We start from the raw sequence: 22,998 nt of genomic DNA, 5'->3' as shown, positions 1-22,998 counted from the left end.
GCAAATGAGGTGAGAGGGCAAGGTGATTGAGTGCTTTAAAGTCAGTGCTAAGGAGTTTCTGTTTAGAGCTCATCTAGCTCACCACCGACCCCTTGCCCATCTCCTGCCTCTGTCCTGGAACTCCTTCCCTCTTCATATATGACAAATCCCAATTTTCCCCACCTTCAAAGGCTTATTGAAATCTTATCTCCAAAGGCTTTCCCTGACGAAGCCCTCCTTTCCCTTACTCCCTTTCCCTTCCATGTCACCCTTGTACTATTTGGATTTGTGCCCTTTAAGCACTTCATTCATTCAATCATATTTGAGTGCTTATTTTGTGCAGAGCACTGTAATAAGTGCTTGCGAGAGTACAATACAACAATAAACAAACATATTCCCTGCCACAATGATCTTACAGGCTAAAGGGGAGGTGAGAGACAGAGTTAATATAAATAAATTACAGATATGTACATAAGCACCCTGTTTGGACAGGGACTGGGTCTGGTCTGCAACACTTAGCACAGTATAGATTATACTGGAATATATTAAGTGTATAATAAATACTATAATTCTACTTATTATTATTAGTGAGTTAAGGTATGGGCTCACCAAAAAAGTCATCATGATAAGGTGACATGTCTTTTCTATTTTGGGCTTTCTTCTGAGATATTTCATTCCCCAAGGAAGCACTCCATCAGAATTCTCAGCTTGAACTAGATTTAGACCAGATAACCACTGGATCAGGCTCTGGCAGGGCTTGGACCAAGCTCTGAAATTCAATCTAAGTAGATCTCTAAGGTGAAGTTTCCAGGTGCTGCAGTTAGATTAATAACCCAGAAGATCTCTCATTGATCCTCAACTCTACTTTAAATCCCAGTATCTTATGAACAGTAGTAATTCATTCAATAGTATTTATTGAGTGCTTACTATGTGCAGAGCACTGTATTAAGTGCTTGGAATGTACAATTCAACAAACAGAGACAATCCCTTCCCATTGACGGGTTTACAGTCTAATCGGGGGAGACAGACAAAAACAGTAGCAATAAATAGAATCAAGGGGATGTACACCTCATTAACAAAATAAATAGGGTAATAAAAATATATACAAATGAGCAAATAAGCACAGTGCTGAGGGGAGGGGAAGGGAGGGGGGAGGAGCAGAGGGAAAGGCGGGAAAGGGGGCTTAGCTGAGGGGAGGTGAAGGGGGTGGGCAGAGAGGCAGCAGAGGGAACAGAGGGAAAAGGGGAAGCTCAGTCTCAGTCTGGGAAGGCCTCTTGGAGGAGGTGAGCTCTCAGTAGGGCTTTGAAGAGGGGAAGAGAGTTAGTTTGGCAGAGGTGGGGGGGAGGGCATTCCAAGACAGCAGAAGGACGCGGGCCAGGGGTCGACGGCGGGATAGGCAAGAAAGGGGAACAGTGAGGAAGTGGGCGGCAGAGGAGTGGAGCGTGTGGGGTGGACAGTAGAAAGAGAGAAGGGAGGAGAGGTAGGAGGGGGCAAGGTGATGGAGCGCACTGAAGCCTAGAGTGAGAAGTTTTTGTTTCGTGCGGAGATTGATAGGCAACCACTGGAGGTTTTTAAGGAGGGGAGTGACATGCCCAGAGCGTTTCTGCAGGAAGATGATCCAGGCAGCGGAATGAAGAATAGACTGGAGCGGGGAGAGACAGAAGGAAGGAAGATCAGAGAGAAGGTTGACACAATAATCCAGCCGGGATATTATGAGATCCTGGGCCAGTAAGATAGCCGTTTGGATGGAGAAGAAATGGCGGATATTGGTGATATTATAAAGGTGAGACCGGCAGGCCTTGGTGACACATTGGATGTGTGGAGTGAATGAGAGAGCTGAGTCAAGGATGACCCCAAGGTTGCGGGCTTGAGAGACAGGAAGGATGGTTGTACCATCCACAGTGATAGGGAAGTCAGGAAGAGGACAGGGCTTGGGAGGGAAGATAAAGCGCTCAGTTTTGGACATGTACATTCAGGCCAAAAGAGCACATATGCACTTTAAGAATTGCTAATTAATAGGAGGTGATAGTCAAACAATTCTAAAGATAAAAGTGAACCAGATGCAGGCTGGTGCAAGGAGTTAGGCATAGATGGACAGTTCAGAAAATGCAAATTGCCTCAAGTTAAGAAATGCATTCCTGTGATAAAGTGTTCTGGGTTGAGCAAGGAAAGATTAGTGGGTCATCAGAGAATGATGGAAAAAAAAGTTGAGGCTTATAATGATTTTAATAATAATGGTATTTGTTGAGTGCTTACTATGCGCCAGACACTAAGGGATGAGATGGTTACGTCTTAGCAAGAAATATTTAAAGATGAAACACAAGAATTATGCTTGAAATGAAGTTGAGATAGAGATTGTAGCTACCATCTCTATATATCAAGGAATCTGTAAAAATGAATCCAGAGCTCAAAAATTCGAAGCATGATTAACAGGAAAGCAGAGAAGAGACACAAAAGCTTGATCTACATTCCTGACAAACAGCAATGAAGGTGGGCTACAGATGAATGTGGGTGCTTAAGCAGTGAGCTGGCATAAAACTGCTGACTTTGTTATTGGGAAGCTGCAACATGGGGAAATGAAAAATCACCTTTATAATTAATCAATCAGTTGCATTTATTGAGCACTTAACTGTGTGCAGAGCACCGTACTAAGTTCTTGGGAGAGTACAATATAACATTTCCTGCCCACAATGAGCTTACTGTCTAGAGGGACAGTCTCACCTGTTCTTAATTCATTTGTGCTACATATATTTTGAGGAATCCTCAGCACTCTTTATTTGAGTAACATTTTTGAAGGAAGGGGTCAATCACTCAATCGTATTGAGTGCTTATTATGTGCAGAGCATGTATGAAGTGCTGGGGAAGGGAACACAAGTGGAATTAGAGCACAGACTTGGGAGTCAGAGAATGTGGGTTCTAACCCTGGCTCTGCCACTTGTCTGCTGTGTGACCTTGGGCAAGTCGCTTCACTTCTCTGGGCCTCAGCTACCACATCTGTAAAATGGGGATTAAGACTGGGAGACCCATGTGGGACAACCTGATTACCTTGTATCTACCCCAGCATTTAGTACAATGCTTGACACATAGTAAGCACTTAACAAATACCATCATCATTATTATTAAACATGGCCCATCCCCTGGGGGGATTCACAATCTAAAAATAAACAGGGGGGAGGGGACTGGTGACAGATACATGGTGAGAGAAGGAACAAAACACTAAGACAGCATAAAGACAAAATCAAAGCTCAGTAGGGCACCGTGGCTTAGAGGAGTAGAATTTCTGACTCTTTGGGCTCAGAATCCAGTCACAACTGCAGCCACAGTGGCTGCTAGACCAGCAACTGCCCAGTCTTCCCAAGGTTTTGTGGAAACTGTGCTAGGCTGTGGCTGCTTTTCTCTGTCCCGTTGGGGTGGTGGAAGACTGGGTGGTTTTGCTTGGTGACACGGAGGAGAGCCACTGTGGGATCCCAGGGAGGCAGAATGGAGGTCCTGTAAAAGAGGATACTAAAGATCCCAGGAGCCACGATGGGGGTGTGGCAGGCACACAGAAGAGCCACGTGGCTAGTGGAGAGGCCCAAGGCAAGAACAGTGGTGGCTTAAGTCCATATGGCTTGCGATGCACAGGGTATGCTTAGAGCAGAGTTCTGGGGGCTGCAATAGTTCGGGGCAACATATGCCCAGAGGCGTCATCTGGCTGTCTGCTGTAGAGAGAACAGAGTCAATTCAGAAATTGAGGAGAATGTACCACAGACAGAAATATGTGAAATAAATGACTTAAATGAAGCATTGAATGGGCCTAGTCAGGACAGTTAACATGGGTCGTCATCGTGTTTCCCAGCATCACAAAAACGCCACTCTCTAGGCAAGCCAGTAACTGTAGAGAGGGAAGCACACTTCATTACAAGAATAGGAGGAGGTTGATGGGAGACCAACATCAGTTATTGTTCTCTTGAGCCATTAATTTGCCCACTGGGACAGGGGGTTGACCAAAATGACTAAGTGGGCATAGTTTCCTTACACCTATTTGTGAGTCATATGTTCAAATTTGTTGTGTGGGGCAAGATTGAGCAACATGAGTTCTAGATGAGAGGGCATAGCCATAACTGCCACAGTTTCTTGAGGGACTCTCTGGGCACTAAGAAGCTGTTTGGCTCTCTCCATTAATTTAGACTGTGGCTAGTTGAAGAAGGCCTTTTTTCCACACAGCTGTTGGGAAAATTGGCTGATGAGTTCACTGGCAGACAAGTAACTGTCCTGCTGTTGCCTCAGAGTTTCAGCTCTGCATCCATCCAATTCTTACCACAGAGAAGGGAGGTGGAGATGGGGGGTTATTTTTTAAGTGGAAGCTTTCTTTTGTGTGTGTGCTTTCATTACAGCTGAACTAGCATTAATCCCCAATTATTAAAATGTTTGAAATCCTAAACATTTGCTAGTTATCTGTGAGAACTCCAGGAACGGATAGGAACTCAACAGCGGTATCTGATACTGGGGCAGCTTGCTTTCTCTAAGCTAAAAAGGAATTTGAAAGTAACTTTCTAGACTAAGCATCTAACATCTCCTTCCAGAGGTGGGGTGGAGTTGTGAAGGGGGAGATACAGAGAGAGAGAGAGACAGAGAGAGAGAGAGAGAGAAAGAGAGCATGTATATGCATGTGTGTGTTTGTGTGTGTAAATGAGATCTTTTAGTTCATCATCCTTAGCTAAGAGAAATAAGTAAGTAGGATACCTTAAGCAGAAATATAATTCCCCCTGCAAAAAAAAAAATATAAGCTCATACTTATGCACTAATATATCTGTGCAAGGACCACACTTTTTAAAAGCTACAAATTACTATTAAATTCATTGTAAAATTATTGGCAATCAAATGTATTATTATTAAATATTTATCCATCTGCAAATAGCCATCCTTCATTTTTCAATATGATGCTACTGACAGCAAGATCCTTTCATGCAGTAAAACAAATACGTGGCCAACACAAAATCCTGCTTGGGCTGCACTTGTGGATAGACCCTTGCAGCACTAATAGATTTGCCCCAAAGAGAGCCTGTTTCTGGTTTTGAGGCAACGTTGTCTTATTCTGATCTTCACAAAGGCAATAGAACAAAGAGAAATGAAGCAATAGTGGGGGGGGCTTACAACGAGACATAGAGATACTGTACTCATAAACACATCCTCTTTCACATAGACACACACTCGCCCAGACTGATGCAGAGCCTTGATCTAAATGTCGGGAGATTTTTGCTTAATATGGAAAGAAGTGGGTAGTCATTGGAGGTTTCGAAGGGTTGGAGAGATGTGTTCACTGAGTGAGATTTCAGGAAAGGTGATTTAGGCAGCAGAATGTAGTGTAGACTGAAGTGTTCCACCTCCTTATTTCTCCAAAGGGAACAGTAGCCAAACTATCCCATTTTTTATTTTTTCTTTTACTGGCCTTAGTTTATCTCTCTGGATACAGGATACTGTATCACTTTTCAGCATATAGTTAAAAAAAAGTTTTGGAGAAAAAAGATGCTCTTTCTATCTTGTCTTGAGAATCAGTAAAGACTAAAGGCTGGTGTGCCTACTTGCAACCTATAATGCCACACCAGCCTAAAGGTAAGTAGCGCCGCATATCAGTGATGAGATCTATCGAGTAAATATTTCACAGTCTCTTCTGCTATGGCAATAACAAATGCAATCATTTCTCTTCATGCTCCTCATTTAACCTTGTGAACATTATGCTCAAAAACCTTATCAGCTACAGGACACCATCCAAACAAAAACATCCTCAAGAAATTGCTGTTTTATAGTCTACTCATTATGCATTTGGGGGAGAGGGGGATAATCTAAAAGGTGTAATTGCCAACTTCACCCAGAGGCCCCTATGACCAATTTGCATAACCAGTTTTAAAGTATTCTGAGGGTACTTTCTCCTCACTTTACTCCCCTTTTATTTTCACTGCATCATGAGACTCTGGAGTCTATTTGTAAATTATGTCTCCATAATCCACAAGCAGTACCTCACTGCTTTGCTCCTAAAAATATGCCAGATGGTAGCATTTATTCTTTATTCAGACTTTTAAAAAGAGTAATCCCAGAAAAATCAAACAAACCTCACTTTCAAAGGTGTCTAGTCATGTAAGGTCTTGTCCTAGTTGACTTAGTGCGTGCCCTAGGCTTTCATTCAGTCGGATCTTTCAGAGAGTATTTCATTCGTTCATCGATTGAAGCTCAGTGTGGGCAGAACGTGAATCAACCAACTCTGCAGTATGGTACTCTCCCAAGGGCTTAGTATAGTGCTCTGCACAGACGGAGCCCTCAGTAAATACCATTGATTGATTGACTGATTGATTGAATTCAACATTTAGGCCATCTAGATTAGAGAAGGCCAAAACAGAGCCCCTGGGCCAGCTCCAGCCAGACTCCAACCAAGCCACTTCCACCTGTACTGCTCCTTCTTGGCTTTTGGGCCAGCTGCAGGTAGCAATCTCTGAAAATCCCTTGAGAACTGTGGAGTGTGGGGATTACTGAGGTGGCCTCTGCAGCTGCTTTGAAGTCAGTAGGAGTTGTTGAAGCAAGCAAGTGACTGCGTTTCTTCAGTTTCACAATATTCCTGGCCTTATCGCCTTGCTCCCCACTTTTTGGCCATCATGGCTCCATGAGGGGCTCTACGATCAAAATGATTGCCCACCCCTACCTAGGCCAATGCTTTGAGAGGCCATGTGGCTCAGGGGACTCCTAGGAAGTTAGGGGTAGAACTGGCATTAGAGTCAAGTAGCTACTTACCCAACGGCAGATCAGCACCACGCCTGCTTAGTTATGACAGTTTTGATTCCCCAAGTCCCTGCAACTCATTTTCTTGAGGTTACTTCATGTTTAAGTTATTAACCTGCTCTTTTTTCTATTTTGACTTGTCAGTTTCTCCTCATATTGAAACTATAATAAGGTCATGTCACTATCAATTGTTCAACCTTTTCACAATTCATGTATTTGACTGTGCTGGTAACCAAGATGCTTATCCAGGAAATTACTCTCTGACCTTTTGATGGCTATGAGAGACTCTTTTACCAAAACCTTTCCTGGTCCTCTGTTTTCCACCACAGACCAGGCATTTGGAATGTAGGGGTATGTGTATCTGGCATTTTCAAATGCCTTGGGATTCTAATCGCAGATCATTTATCAAACAATTACAATGATTTTATGTTAGCCCTGGGGGTAGCACTTAATTTTTTAGGTTTAACGATTAAAATTCTCCATTCTCAGCTCCCTTCATACTGGTGTCATCAGTATCTTCATCAGTGTTGTTGAGATTGAAAGTCTGGCCAAGTTTTTTGGTTTAATGAACAGCTGTTAACATAGCATGGTATGCTATGCTTGCTTCCCCATGCTTGCTCCCTCCTCTGAGGTAAGAAGAAAAAGAAATAGGGTTAGACTCCTTATGCACAGGTATTTTTTTTTCCTTCAGTTTGGACAGAGGGAGATTGTAAGCTCCTTGAGGGTAAAGATCATGGCTACCAACTCTGTTGTACTCTCCCAAGCACTCAGTACAGTGCTCTGCACATAGTAAGCACTTAATAAGTACTATTGATTGATTGATTACATGTGATTTTTGAAGGATTTGAAGAGCATTTCCCCAGATCACTTAATCAGGGCATACTTCCTGGAGAAAGACGGGTAGGAAAGGGTAAATCGATCAATCGATCAACCAATCAGCAGCATTTATTTAGTGCCTGCTCAGGGCTAGGCATCTTAATAAACCTTTGGGAGAGTAACAGTAGCAAGACACAATTTCTCTGTTTTCAATCTAATGGGGGAGACAAAAATCATTAATAGATTTTATAAGGTATCCAATTGCATAAATTCTAGAAAACCCTTGAATCTTGTCCTATATTTGAAAAAGAAATGGGAAAATGCCACATTTCATTAGGCAACACATAAAGAGCTTAGTACAGTGCTCTACATACAGTAAGTACTCAATAAATACCATTAATTGATTGATTACATTTTTAAGAATACATTTATAAGAAATTCACACGGGTAGGATTTTTGACTCAATCCCATCTCCTGTCAAAAAGGCTGACTAGGACCTGTAGCTTTCCACAGGGGAACAAATAGCTTTCCTATAAGCAGTGGTCATGGCCAAGGGTTGTCATTTCCGTGATCTGAAATGTGCAAGGACGCAATTTGTTCTGTGCTTCTACATATGAATCTCCATGGATATTCATTTTCATTTTTCAGTTACTTATCTGGCTCCTGCCATTAGGATCCTTTCTCCTGAACACCTAAGTGGGACAGAAATGACAAGATTCATTCATTCAATTCAATCATATTTATTGAGAGCTTACTATGCGCAGAGCACTGTACTAAGTGCTTGGAAAGTACAATTCAGCAACAAAGAGAGACGATTCCTGCCCACAGCGGACTCACATTCTAGAGATATATCTGCCATTATTGGCTGGTACAGCTGCATTGTAATTACAGAGCTTAGTACAGTGTCCTGCACAAAGTAGATCTTTTAAAATACTGTTAATAATGCCCCTGCTGCAGATTTCCAGTCTAGATTAGATATTTTTTTTTTAAACCAGAATTGAATGAGTAGACTCTCTGTTATACACAAAATGCATTGTTCATCAACAAGGGTATATGGTATATAAAATGAATTTACTTAATGGAGATGATGAGCCATTTCAGGAGGCAAATGAAAAGAATAATGCTTCTCAAAATTGTGGCTGTTTTTTATTAAAATGATGAGGAGAGGACAACTGTATCCCCGATCTGCTACCTAGGCAATACACTATCTAACAAAGCACCCAAAGACAAAGATCCAGAAGACAGGTTCAAAAAGGCCAGCTTGGCTTTTGGCATTTTGTGAGATAGTGTGGCAACAACAGGGCATCAAGCTCGTTCTTCATTGTTCTCTCCTTTCCAAGTGTCTAATTTAGTGTGCTGCATCAAATGCTAATCAAATAATCAATCAATAGTATTGATTGAATGCCTACTGTGTGCAGAGCACTGTCGTAAGTGCTTGGGAGAATACAATGGATTTAATAGGCACGATCCCTGCCCTCTGTGATCTTACAATCTAGTGAGGGAGATCCTGAAATAATTGTGTTTATTATTACAGATAGGAGGAAGAAGGAGAAGTTGATGTGCACAGTAGATGCTTCACAAAATGCTCTGTTTTGGGAGTCATCCACATAGAGCTGGTAGCTGAAGACTTACAAGTGGATGAGCTTTCTGAAGGAGTGAGTGTAAATAAAGTGAGAAGAGTAGAGGACACAGATCAGAGCCTCGCTGGATGACCTCTGTTGAGGATCCAGTGAATGAAACTGAGGAGAAATGGTCAGAGAGGTAGGAGGAGAACCACATTAGTACTATGTTGGCAAAAGCAAAGACTGATAATATTATGAAGAGAAGGTAGTCGTCCACAGTTTTGAAAGTTGCCCTGTGGTTGAGGAAGATCAGGATGGATGGCTGACTGGTCTAAGGAGCCCGACTCAAGTTGAAACTTCCTCTTATTGGGGCTTCTGGTCTCCATGTGGAGGCATCGGTTCAAATCCCATTGCTGAGACTTCTCTTCTAGACTGTACCTCTTTGTGGGCAGGGATCATGCCTGCCAACTCTATCATATTGTACTCTCCTAAGTGTTTAGTTTTGTGTCCTGCATACAGTAAATGCTCGATAAATACCATTGATTGATTGATGGAGTCTCGCCCTTTGGGCTTGGCTTCAAGTAGGTTATTGGAGACCATAGGGAATGCAGTCACAGTGGAGTGAAGGGTCGAAAGCCTGGCTTTAGTGGGTTGAGAAGACATTTGGGGGAGAGGAAATGAAGGTAATGGGTGTTTACAACCTATTCTAGGAGATAGGATAAGGGAGATGTGGTGACAGCTGGAGGGACTGCGGGGTCAGTAGGGAGGGTTTGTTTTTTGCATGGGGGAGACTTAAGTTAGTTTGAAGGGAGAGGAGTAGGAGCAATTAATAATAATAATGGTGGTATTTGTTAAGCGCTTACTATGTGCAGAGCACTGTTCTAAGCGCTGGGGTAGTTACAGGGTAATCAGGTTGTCCCACGTGAGGGTCACAATCTTCATCCCCATTTTACAGATGAGGTAACTGAGGCCCAGAGAAGTTAAGTGACTTGCCCACAGTCACACAGCTGACAGGTGGCAGAGTCAGAATTCGAACCCATGACCTCTGACTCTCAAGCCCGGGCTCTTTCCACTGAGCCACGCTGCATTAGAGAGTGAAAGGTTGAAAATAGCTGTGAAGAGGAGCAGGTGATTTGAGGGGGTAAGAGGAGAGACAAAGGCACAGGTAGAGGGGTAAATTTAGAAAGCAGGTTGGAGATCTCTTGAGAAACAGCTGGGAAGCAGGAGAAAGAGGCAATAGAGTGTTGAGAGAGATGATGGGGAGACTCTGGGAAGTTCATGTCTGATGGCTTCGATATTACTAACAAAGTAATGGGTAAGATTATCAGGGGTTAGGGAGGGAAGTGGTCAGCAGATGGGAGGCTTCTGGAGGGAGTTGAAGTTCGGAAGAGTTGGTGGGGGTTGTGGGCCTATTAGGAGATGAAAGAGGAATAGTAGAGTTGTCAGGCAGAAAGCAGATGCCTTATAGCCCGAGAGAGTGAATTTCTAGCCTCAGATATTGGCTTGGAGCTCGGAGTTTTCACCAGCCACAAGGGGGCAGGAGTGGAGGAAGCTGACTTCATAGCTATCCGGGGGGGGGGGGGGGGGGGTGGCGTGGGGCGGGGGGAATAGGAAAGAAAGGGAGTTGAGGTTGGTGGACAGGGTGGAGTTGAGTGCATGTTCTGTCACATAAGCATCTCTTAGGATATTATAATAGGGCCACTGAAGGAGAGAGGGCTGGATCTCCTAGGAGGGAAAGATCTGATTCCCTTCATGTGAACCAGGACTGCATAGACCTGGCTGGTCTTCTGGTTAATTCCTACTGTGGTGAGACTAACTGTAGAATCCATGGGACTTATTGGATTCCTTGAGGGTACAGTATTTATGATATTTTAACTAATATATTTGGTATATGGCTGTACTGTTATTGAAAAGGTTTGTAATTTAAAATTTATAGAGTTTTAGGTTTTTTATTGTCACATCTTATCATTCTTGTTCATTGCTATTACATTAGTGATAGTTACATAAATAGGGATTACTGTCTATAGAGTCTCCTGAATTAAGTGTTGCCTTGCTGTACATGTAAGTGCCACAGAGAGTGGGAGAATCAATCAATCATATTTATTGAGCACTTACCATTTGCAGAACACTTTACTAAGCAACTGGGATAATACGATATAACAGGGTTGGTAGACACATTACCTGTCCATAAGAAGCTTACAGTCTAGAGGAGGAGACAGATATTAATATAAATAAACAAATCATGGATAGATACCTAAGTGCTGTGGGGCTGAGCGTGGCTCAGTGGAAAGAGCATGGGCTTTGGAGTCAGGGCTCATGAGTTCGAATCCCAGCTCTGCCACTTGTCGGCTGTGTGACTGTGGGCAAGTCACTTAACTTCTCTGTGCCTCAGTTCCCTCATCTGTAAAATGGGGATTAAGACTGTGAGCCCCACATGGGACAACCTGATTCCCCTATGTCTACCCCAGCGCTTAGAACAGTGCTCGGCACATAGTAAGCACTTAACAAATACCAACATTATTATTATTATTATTGAGCGAGGGGTGAATAAAGGGTGTAAATCCAAGTGCAAGGATGGATTCATTGTGTGGCAATCAAACAATAAGTCAATGAATGGTATTTATTGAGCTCTTACTGTGTGTAGAGTACTGTAGAAAGCACTTGGGAAAGTAAAATACAACAGAGTTGGTAGACACTTTCCCTGCCTAGAGGATCTTACACAGCTGCTTGCAACCACAAACCTAGGGGATTACTAAATCATTGCACTTGTATAAGTCACAAACCTCAAGTGATGCTATATGTTATTCCTAGCTTTTTTGGGGTGTTTGATAAAAGCTTATTGATGTGGAAAATGTTGGTGATCACTTCCTGACTTTATCAATTCTCCTTCTATCTTTTTGAGTCTCACTGTCCTCATGACAGTATCCTTTGAGGAGTCATAGCCTTGGGAAGTAGTGCGTCTCTCAAATCTCTTTCAGTAACCACGCGGAAGCTTCATTTCCAGTCCTTAATGGCCAGACTTGGGCACAGAAGAATTGTTCTTTTTTACATTTTTTCTGCTTTACAATCTGGGGAAAGAAGGCACATTGAGGGGACATGTTAATTATTCCATCACACAAGTTGTACTAAGAAGTCCTCTTGGCCTATTTAGCAATTATCTGAACAATACCTTTGCTTTCATAATCTAAAAGGTCATCTTAATTCATAGCCTTTTGAACTATATTAAGAGCAGCTTTCCTACAGACACCCTTTTTTTTTGCATTCTTTATTTGACAGCATTCCAAATGTCTTTGTTCACTTTCTGTCCGGTGCTGGTATCACTTTGCCCTCAATTATGAGCTCAGTCACCCTTCTTCCCTACTATCCACAATCCCTCTCATACTTGCCCTAGTTACTTTTTTAGTGAGACTTTTCCAAGATCACAAAGAGGAAAAGATCTGTTCTATCTTTCCTAAACAAAAGTGATCTGGAATCAGCTGACTTTCAATGGGTAACAGGAAATGGTATCCATTTGAAAATCCAACTTTTATGATCATGTACAAAATGATTACGATTTAATGGCATATCAAAACCTAGCAAATCTGCTATCATGTTAATTCAAGTACTTTTCCTATCCCACCTCCTTGCTGATTGCCTTGCCTCCTGTCTCTCCTCTCTCCAGTCCATACTTCACTCTGACACCCAGATCATTTTTCTACAAAAGCATTCAGTCCATGTTTCCCCACTCCTCAAGAACCTCCACTGATTTTCCATCCACCTCTGCAAACAGAAGCTCCTTATGATTGGGTTTTATGCACTCAATCACATTGCCCCCTCCTATCTTACCTCACTGATTTCCTACTATAACCCAGCATGCTCACCTCACTCCTCTAAAGCCAACACACTCACTGATCTCTATTTTGTCTATCTTGCCAGCAAACCCTCATCTACCTTCTGCCTCTGGCCTGGAACTCCCTTCTTATTTTTTAAATGTTATTTCTTAAATGCTATGTGCCTGGTACTGTTCTAAGAGGTGGAATAGATACAAAATAATCAGGTTGGACAGAGTCCCTGTCCCAAATGGGGCTCACAGTCTTATTCTCCATTTTACAGATGAGGTAACTGAGGCACAAAGAAGTCACTTCTCCAGGGTTACTCAGCAGACAGGTGGCAGGACCTGGAATTAGAAACCATGTCCTCTGACTACCAGGCCCATGTTCTTCCTAATTGGCCACACTGCTTCTCCTTCATATCAGATAAACCATCAGACTCCCCACCTTCAAAGTCTTATTAAAATTGTCACTCCTCCAAGGATCTTCCCCAACCAAGCCCTCATTTCCCCTACTTCCTCTCCCTTTCTCTATTGCCTTTGTACCATCCTTCCCATCTCACAAGCCCACAGCCTTGGTGTCATCCTTGACTCCACTCTCTCATTCACCCCCACACATACAATCCATCACCAAAACCTGCTGGTCTCACTGTCATGACAATGCCAAGATCTGCCCTTTCCTCTCGATCCAAACTGCTACCTTGTTAGTACAATCTCTCATGATAGCCTGACTGGATTACTACATCAGCCTCCTTTCTGATCTCCCATCCTCCTGTCTCTCCCACTTCAGCCTATACTTCACTCTGCTGCCCGGATTATCTTTCTACAGAAACACTCTGGGCATGTCACCACCACCCCTCCGCACCAACCCCCTCAAAAATCTCCAGCTGTTGCCTATCAACCTTCAGATGAAGCAAAAATGCCTCACTATTGGCTTCAAAGCTCTCCATCCCCTTTCCCCCTCCTACCTCACCTCCCTTCTCTCCTTCTACAGCCCAGCCCACACACTCTGCTCTTCTGCCACTAACCTCCTCACTGTGCCTCATTTTCACCTGTCCCGCCATCTACTCCTGGCCCACGCCCTACCTCTGGCCTGGAATGCCCTCCCTCCTCACATATGCCAAACTAGCTCTCTTCCCCTCTTCAAAGTCCTACCGAGAGCTCACCTCCTCCAGGAAGCCTTCCTAGACTGAGCCCCCCTTTTCTTCTGCTCCTCCTCCCCTCCCCATCACCCCTACTCCCTCCCTCTGCTCTAACCCCTTCCACGCCCCACAACACTTGTGTATATTTGTACATATTCTATTTTATTAATGATATGTATATATCTATAATTCTATTTATCTATTTTGATGCTATTGATGCCTGTCTACTTGTTTTGTTTTGTTGTCTGTCTCCTCCTTCTAGACTGTGAGCCCATTGTTGGGTAGGGATTGTCTCTATCTGTTGCCAAATTGTACTTTCCAAGCTCTTAGTACAGTGCTCTGCACACAGTAAGTGCTCAATAAATACAATTGAATGAATGCATGAATGATTTGTACCCTTTATTCGCTCCATCCTCAGCCCCACAGCACTTATGTTCATATTTGTATTTTATTTTAATGTCTGACTCACCCTCTAGATTGTAAACTCTTCTTTTAAAATGGTACTAAAGTGCTTACAATGTTCAAACACTGTTCTTAGTGCTGGGGTAGATACAAATTAATCCCTCCTTGTATGCAGTGAACATCTCTACCAACTCTGTGACACTGTACTCCCTGAAGTGCTTAGTACAGTGCCCTGCACATGTTATTGCTCAGTAAATATGACTGATTCACTTTTTGTTAATATGGTTAAAAACCTCAGAGTCATCCATGAATTATATCGCCTGCACACACTACTATAGGATTATTTGTAGCACAAATCTAGGTTTCTAGTGCTTCTGACTGCAAAGCCTTGCCTGAATTAGAGAAAATCATTGCTTTTAATCTTCCTTCTTACTGAGACCTCGGTGGCATTACCTTTTAGCTCAGTATTTATACTTATTATTCTAGCAATTAAATCTTCTCTCAATACAAAGTATTCATTTTGAAGCAACTTAATCACATCATGAAAGATCACAAACCTTGTAGAAGCAAGATGGACCAGGTCATTCTGATACTTTGATATTTGCTATGTGCTTAGTAATTCCATTTTGGATCATATGGATTCTGATTAGTGAGTTAATAATGTTGGTATTTGTTAAGCACTTACTATGTGCAGAGCACTGTTCTAAGTGCTGGGGTAGATACAGGGTAATCAGGTTGTCCCACGTGAGGCTCACATTCTTATCCCCATTTTACAGATGAGGTAACTGAGGCACAGAGAAGTTAAGTGACTTGCCCACAGTCACACAGCTGACAAGTGGAAGAGCCGGGAGTCGAACCCATGACCTCTGACTCTGAAGCCCAGGCTCTTTCCACCGAGCCAGGCTGCTTCCCTTATCAGTAATTGATGTTTATCAGTAATTGATGAAAGGATGCCAGGCAGATGTTTTGGGTATACCTGGAGGAAGGGATGCCTTTCCCCAGGGATAAAGCAGAACATGAAATGGGAAAGGGAGGTTGGATCTGGCATTTGGGATGAGGGTGAGTTATGATTGCAGGAGTATTTTTCTCAGCACTGGAGAGAGAAAAGCAGGGAAAGTGAATATTCTGGACAAAGGTGTTTCATATTCCTCTTTTCCCCTTAATTCCTACTGCTGGAGTGTCTAGTGATTAATAAAATGGCCAAAGGTGGAAAGCAGAAGGATGAAAGGGGAAAAAAGCAAAGGACCCGGATAGTCTATATGAGGCAGCGACTGGATGACTAAGAGCTAAGACATGTATTTCTGCAAAGTAGAAGAGAGAAAGGGAAGAGAAAGACAGATTGAGGCAAGTTGAAGGAATACAGAAAGAGAGAGAGAGGTGAATATGCAAGTGAGCACTATTCTGGATACTGAAGAGAGTTCTGTTTATGAATGAATGAATGCCTGGGATCCTTTCTGTTTATGAATCCCAATGATGATGCCAAAATTGGGAGCTATTCTGCCTGTTTAGAAAGACAGGGGAAGAGAGGATCAGGTCTGTATGAGAATGGGAAGATTTATAAACTGAAGGATGTGGGCTTTGAAACAATGCCAGGACCCAGTTTGGGGGTATTATCTCTCAGACACAGACCTGGGTCTGAAACCTAGTGGTTGTGTTCTATGATTGCCATTGTCTCGCTTTTTACAGCAATAACTTCTACGTCATTTGCTTGTATGAGCTGCAGTGATTTCTCAAATAAATTGAAAAATTCCTGAAGGAATACCATAATATCATTCAAGTAAAGTCCAGATATATTGTTTCAAGATAACCGGTGGCAGAGTCATAAAGTTTTAACACACTTGAATTGTATCACCTTAAAATTTAAAAATTGTGTGATTTAAAGGACAAAATATGAATTTCATTATATTACTTTTCCTTTATTCCAGGTATAAGAAATTCATGCCTTTTAAGTGTGAAAGAAAATGCAACCAAAGTACTGTGTATAAATGAATGTAAATTAAGTTGTTGGACTTTATAATTATAGATGAAATTAAGAAATCACTCTGCCCATTAGCAGTGAAATGAGTTCCAGTCAACTGGGTTATTTGCCAATGAAAGGGTTTTCTTAAGTGTAAAATTTTTAAAAAAACAACAACCAAATCACAAAATGCATTACCTAATTAGAATTGAATTGTTGGATGTAAATATCCAAATCAGTTTGAGAGAAAGCTATTTTCTGATTGGTTGAAAACTAGAACAAGTCTATAACCTTTACACTTTGTAACTGTATTCATGTGGAAGGGGAGTAATAGGGAGAACTCAAACTTGCTTTGGCTAAACCTCAAAACATCTATGTAGACAGTATCTTTATGCCTCTTAAATTGCCTTTTGGATAAAAATGATACTTTTTAACTGAAATTTCCATAGGACCTTATTCTAAAGAATCCTGGTGAGTTAAGATAATACAAAGCAAGCACAGTCTCCTTATAACTGCTCATATGGCTTAAACACCAATCTGTCCTTCTGGAGCCAAAGCCACTCTTCATTTATTGTGTTTTTGGCCGTGTTACCTTTCTAATCATTCATGTAGCTCTCAAGGATAGCTATAGTATTAGACACGAGACTGCAGCAATGCTTACTTCTTCCCCTCTTTCCCCTGTAAAGTGAGCTGATTTTGTTGCTGCCTTTGGGAGAAAACTGTTTCTACAAATCAAAAAACATTGTTTTGAACCCTTTTCAGATTTCCACTGATGTTCTTCAAAAAACAGACAGCTCCTACCTGACTGTATATTGGGTTTCTGGAAGCAACAAGGCCTAGTAGAAAGAGTACAGGCCTGGAAGTCAGAGGACATGGTTTCTAATTCCATCTCTTCCACTTTCCTGCTGTGTGACCTTGGGCAAGTCATTTAACTTATTGGTGCCTCAGTTCCCTCAACTGAAAAACATGGATTCAGTAACTGTTCTCTTCCTTCCCCTTAGATGCTGAACCCCATTTGGAAAAGACACTATGTCTGACCTCATTATCTTGTATCTACCTCAGCACTTAGTACAATGCTTGGCACATAGTACATACATAAATACCACGATTATAATCAATATCATTTCACTAATCATTAGGATAAATTAATTCAAAATGATTGCGCAAAGTCAAAGTTTTACCAAAATTGTGCTACTGAGACAGGCTTGAAAAGAGACAAGCCCTGTATAGGACAAGCCCATTAACACAGTGAGGATCCACCCTTCAGTACAAACAATGTATATGAAGTGTCACTCACACATCAATCCTTTCACCCATCCTTTCATGCAAGGATAGGCTTTCACTCTCGGCAGCATCATTTTCAAAGACAGCTCTTTCTATAAGCATGTAGATGTCTGCATTTGTGTCTCTCTGTCTGCCTATCTATCTGTGTGACTATCTCTCTATCTATGTCCAGAGCAGGGCTGGTAAGTTTTGGGGGCTGAATTTTACAAACGTGTGCAAGGCACATAAAAAATCTCCCAATTTCCCAGTAAAGATGGTTCTGTGTATGTGGGTGTGGTGGTGGTGGTGGGTAGTGAATGTTTGAAAGGCAGAAATCACTAAATCTCTCCTGACAGTGGTTATTAGTTCATTCTTAGCCTGTCGTAGATGCACTCAGCATATCATGTGGCCCAGATCTGAGGGTTGGCTGATGTGTGCGAGTTGCTGACTATATGCATGTAGCCTCAGATTAGTTAGGAGCCACCATATTTGAAACTATAGGCACTTTCTTCACCAATCATTTGACAGTCCAAATTGGGTTTGTTGACTGGATTGAAATACTTGGGTGGCTGGACCCTCATTTGCCTACCCCTGGTCTAGAGACACAAATTTAATCTGGAAATCAGAGGTCTGATTGCCTGCTCTAAACCTTACTGCACCTTTCTCTCAGGTTGGGTTTCCATACGTTGGGATCTGCAAAAAAGAAACAAGTCACAGTAACACAGCACAAGGGGTTTATTATTGCAATACTAATACAGATCTGTGTGTGTGAGGACAGAGTCCATTGTCCTAAAAGTAACTTCATCACCGTAAAGTGGGAGAGGTAGTTAGTTACAGTCCAGAGTGGTTGTGGTGTTCCCTCACTCCATCAACAAGATCCAGTCAAGTGTCTGTGCTCTTGATTGGATGAGCCAATGGTTCCAATCAAGTTTGGCTGCAGTTTTCTTAACTGGGGACAGGGGAGGGTGTGGCTGAAGCATGACTAAGGAAAACAAGATGGATTAAATACAAAATAGTCTGAAAACAAAATGGAGTAAGACTAGTTAAGAGTTGGTTTCCACACATATACACAAAAATAAAGTGTTTAACACCATTATCTAAATAGTTGAGGGGGAAAATACCCATATTGACCTGAGTTACTTGATTGACTGTCCAGAGACTCAGGACACAAGGAAAGACTCAGAGTAGAAATTCTTGCCTCTATGAAAGCCACTAGCATTCTTGTATAAAGCTAACTTCAGATACTTGGTTGCCCTGAATTGGGAAAAAAAAATTGCTGCTCCTTCCCTAGAAGGACCACCCTAATGCAAAGGACCTCTCATGTCATGCTAGGCATGCAGGGCAGTGTAGTGATGTTATCTGGAACATTTTCTGCAAGTTTGCCCAAAGCCTCCTGGACCTGTGCCAAGAACATTATAATAAGAAAAACAAATAAGTGCAATCTACAAACAATTTTAATGTTCCAATTGACAGATCTCAAATTTGTCAGGCTTCAATTTTGTATCTTAAAATGCTATTTGGAATGCTTCCATTCTCAAAAACCTACAGTGGCTGCCCCTCCTCTTCACATGAAAAAAATACTCCTAACCAGCCATTTCCCTTTTTCCCTGACCACCCTGTTTGTTCTCCTACTCCAAGCTCTCGTTCGTAGCTCCTCTTAAACTAACCTAATAGTACCTCCCTCAGACTCTGACTGTAACTTGACCATTGCTCAGCCTTTTCCCCCTCTCCCCTCACATCCTCCAAACTCTTCCCCACCACTGCCCCTTCAGATCTCCCTCTAAAAGAGCCACCTTTTCCAGGAGGTTTTCAATAAATGAACCCTACTTTCCTGTTCATGATGTCCCATTAGTCACCTTAGCACTCAGGTACATGTATCTCTGATTATTCATTCTTTAACTCCCTTTCTTTAGTTTTTTTTTATTATTATTATTTGTGCTCTGCTCTTACTCCTTTACCTATGGTATGTTTGGCAGTTTATGATGGCTTGTTTCTTCCATTAGAGTATACATTGCTGCAGAGCAGGAACTGTTTCTTTTGCTTCTGTTGTATATTTCCAAGGATGAGTTAAAGTTCTCTGCCCACAGTAGGCACTCAGTAAATGCTGTTGATGATGACAATAATGATGAGTAGTTTTTACATTTCTTTTTGCATGTGTTATTGTCATTATCTTTACCCATGAGAAGTAGATTGGCCTAGTGGATAGAGCACAGGCCTGGAAGTCAGAACAATCTGGGTTCTAATCCTGGCTGCACCACTTGTCTGCTGTGACCTTGGCCAAGTCATTTAACTTCTTTGTGCTTCAGTTACCTCCTCTATAAAATGGAGATTAAGACTGTGAGCCCCATGTGGGACAGGGACTGTGTCCAACCTGATTAACTTGTATCTGCCCCAGTGCTTAATACAGTGCCAGGCACATAGTAAGCACTTAACAAATACCATAAAAAAAATTCAAAAGAACTGACAGCAGAGCTCCCACAAAATGAAAAAGTAACAAGGGGTTAGCCTGTGCTCTCCTTCCTTACCTTTCCTCCTGTATTTCAACAGCATTCCAAGAGAGACTGAGCTGGCAGTGGTAGAGGAGATAATAATAATAATAATAATAATACAATAATAATAATAGTTGGTAAGCATAGTACTAAGCGCTAAGATAGATACAAGACACTCAAGTCAGACACAGTCCCTGTCCCATTATGGGCACACAGACTAAGGGTGAGGGGGAATAGGTATTGAATCTCCATTTTAAAAATGAGGAAACTATGGCAGAGAGTAGTTCCCCAGGGTCACACAGAAGTCAAGTGATGGAACTGAGATTATAACCCAAGTCTCCTGACTTCTAGGTCCTTGGTCTTTCCATTATGCCACACTGCTTAAAAACAAATAGGATTAGTCAGTTCATTCCTAGAGTCTTAAAGTGAATCAACCACTGAGTTTGGACTAGAACCTGGTGTCTTGTTTCCCAGGGCAGTGCTCCACTACAGTCTACAACACAGTAATATCCTCTGCTCCTTACCTTTAGAACAATGGACTGAAATGGGAAGTTGGTACTATGAAAACATAAAATTTCAATGACTATCACCATCTCCTTTCCTTGAATGAAGGCAGCAATAATGAAAACTCTCTCTTCTGCAGTGTTGATTATGCTAATAAGCTCGAGAGAGGGGTAGAAGGGTCAGGTAATAATAATCGTGGAATTAAATGCTTACAGTGTGCCAAGCATTGTGGTCTCGTCTTATGCTGTTGAGTCATTTCTGACCCATAGTGACTCCATGGACACGTTTCCCAGAATGCCCCACCTCCATCTGCAATTGTTCTGGTAGTGTATCCTTAGGGTTGGCTTGGGAAAAATACAGAAGTGGCTTACCATTGCCTTCTTCCAACAGTACACCTGAGTCTCCACTCTTGACTCTCTCCCATGTTGCTGTTGCTGCCCAGAATAGGCAAGTTTTGACTTATAGCAGACTGTCTTCCATTCACTAGCCACTACCCAAGCTAGGAATGGAATGGATATGCCTCTGACTGACTCTCCCTCACATAGCTGAGACTGGTAAAGTATTGGAAACTCTCCAGGTGAGATCCTGAGAGGGGTAGATTGTAGTAGATATAGATTATCAGATCAGACACAGTATCTTCTCTAGACACAGATCACAATCTAATGGCTAGGGATAGGAGGTATGTCTTCATTGAACAGATAAGGAAACTGAGGCAAATAGAGGGTAAATGACTTGCCCAAGATCACACATCAGGCTAGCATTAGAGCTGAGATTAGAATCCAGGTCTCCTGACTCCCAGTCCCATGCTCTAGGCTATGCTGCCTCTGAATAAAAGATTAATATGATATAGACATCACCATGAATGGATAGAAGCATATGAAGAATTAAGCAAAACAGACACAGAAGTAGATTTTGAAGGCAGCTGGATTTGTTCCTCTTGGAATCACTTAGTAAATTGTTTTTCATCCTATCTGATTCAGGGTGCAGTGTACGGTGAAATACATTTTATACAACACTTCCCGATCAACTGAAAAATCAAAGCCTTTCAAGTTGTTAGAAAGTCAAAAATTTTTCATTGTCAGGAAATGCCCTTAATGATCAGAAATTGTGGAGTATGTTAAAATATTACAGCTGCTTTGAAAGACACAAGTAACGTAATGGTGCCGTCATTGTCTAAGCAAGCATCATCTGCCCTTCAGTTTCCATTTTTGTGAACTGAACTACCCAGAACATTGTTACTTGGTTCAGATTTCTGTGATGATCACATAGCATTTATTGGAAAGAAGGAACCCAGGGGGAGATTGTCCTATTCATTATCAAACTCAGGGTTTATATTCCAGGGACAGAGCTCAATGTACAGATGGTTAAGCTTTAGGGATGGGTAAACAGCATACACTGAATTTGAATACAGCCATCAAATCATCATAACATTCACCTGGAAATTCAATATTCAAGGACCTCTTGAATATTAAACATCTTAAAAAATCAGTGAAATTTGGGGAACATTTCCATTTGGATGGCCCACTGACACCTCAAACTCAACATATGTAAAACTGAACTCTAATCTTCCCTTCTAAATTCCAATGTTCAGCACATAACACATAGTAATTGCTTGAAAAATATCATAATAATTGGGCTGGAGCAAGGGCTGATGGGAAGTCCCAATGGCATGGGGGCGAGGCAGTATCTTTTCTCCCAGGCTATGGGACTCCCATCCAGTGGTAAGAGGGCCTCACCCTCCTGGGATTTCTTTACTCCACTGGGGCATGGGCACTAATGTTTTCATTTGAACATGAGAGAATTCACAGCAGGGCTGAGGACATAAAGAAATACAAAAGCCTTCTATTCTCTTCTCTCCCTTGTCATTTTTTAAAAAAATGATATTTAAGTGCCTATGTTCCCCTACTAAGCACTAGGGTAGATGCAGGCTAATCAGGTTGGACATAGTCCATGTCCCACATGGGGCTCACAGTCTTAATCCTCACTTTACAGATGAGGTAACTGAGGCACAGAAAAGTGAAGTGACTTGCTCAAGGTCACTTCCTGCTCTGATATCAAGAATGAGAATATTCTTCTTCCCTCATGACAGCATCCACCCACATTTGGATCTCACAGTTCTGCTTGTGTGTCTGCTCCAAGAGTCTCACATGTCCTCTCCTCTCCAGAGTTAATTTTAGATTGCTGGTGTTCATTTGAACAGCTATATATTCACTCAATCAATGGAATTGAGTGCTGTGTGCAGAATATGGTACTAAGTGCTTTGGAGAATACACTACAACAGAGTTGGTAGACATGTTCCCTGACCACAAGGAGCTTACAGTCT

At 42.0% G+C, this 22,998-nt stretch overlaps 1 non-coding gene across 1 annotated transcript; it reads right to left on the bottom strand.

Annotated features, from left to right (window-relative positions):
- Positions 1-21,132: 21,132 nt before the first annotated feature.
- On the bottom strand, positions 21,133-21,270 carry LOC114808484. Its single transcript, XR_003756332.1, has one exon. It is a non-coding gene; the product is annotated as a small nucleolar RNA SNORA7 (small nucleolar RNA).
- Between the last annotated feature and the right edge of the window lie 1,728 nt (positions 21,271-22,998).

This window comes from Ornithorhynchus anatinus, chromosome X5 (genome assembly GCF_004115215.2).
Source record: "Ornithorhynchus anatinus isolate Pmale09 chromosome X5, mOrnAna1.pri.v4, whole genome shotgun sequence".
In the NCBI taxonomy this organism is placed as follows: Eukaryota; Metazoa; Chordata; class Mammalia; order Monotremata; family Ornithorhynchidae; genus Ornithorhynchus; species Ornithorhynchus anatinus.
This window is presented reverse-complemented; position numbering and strand designations above follow the sequence as displayed.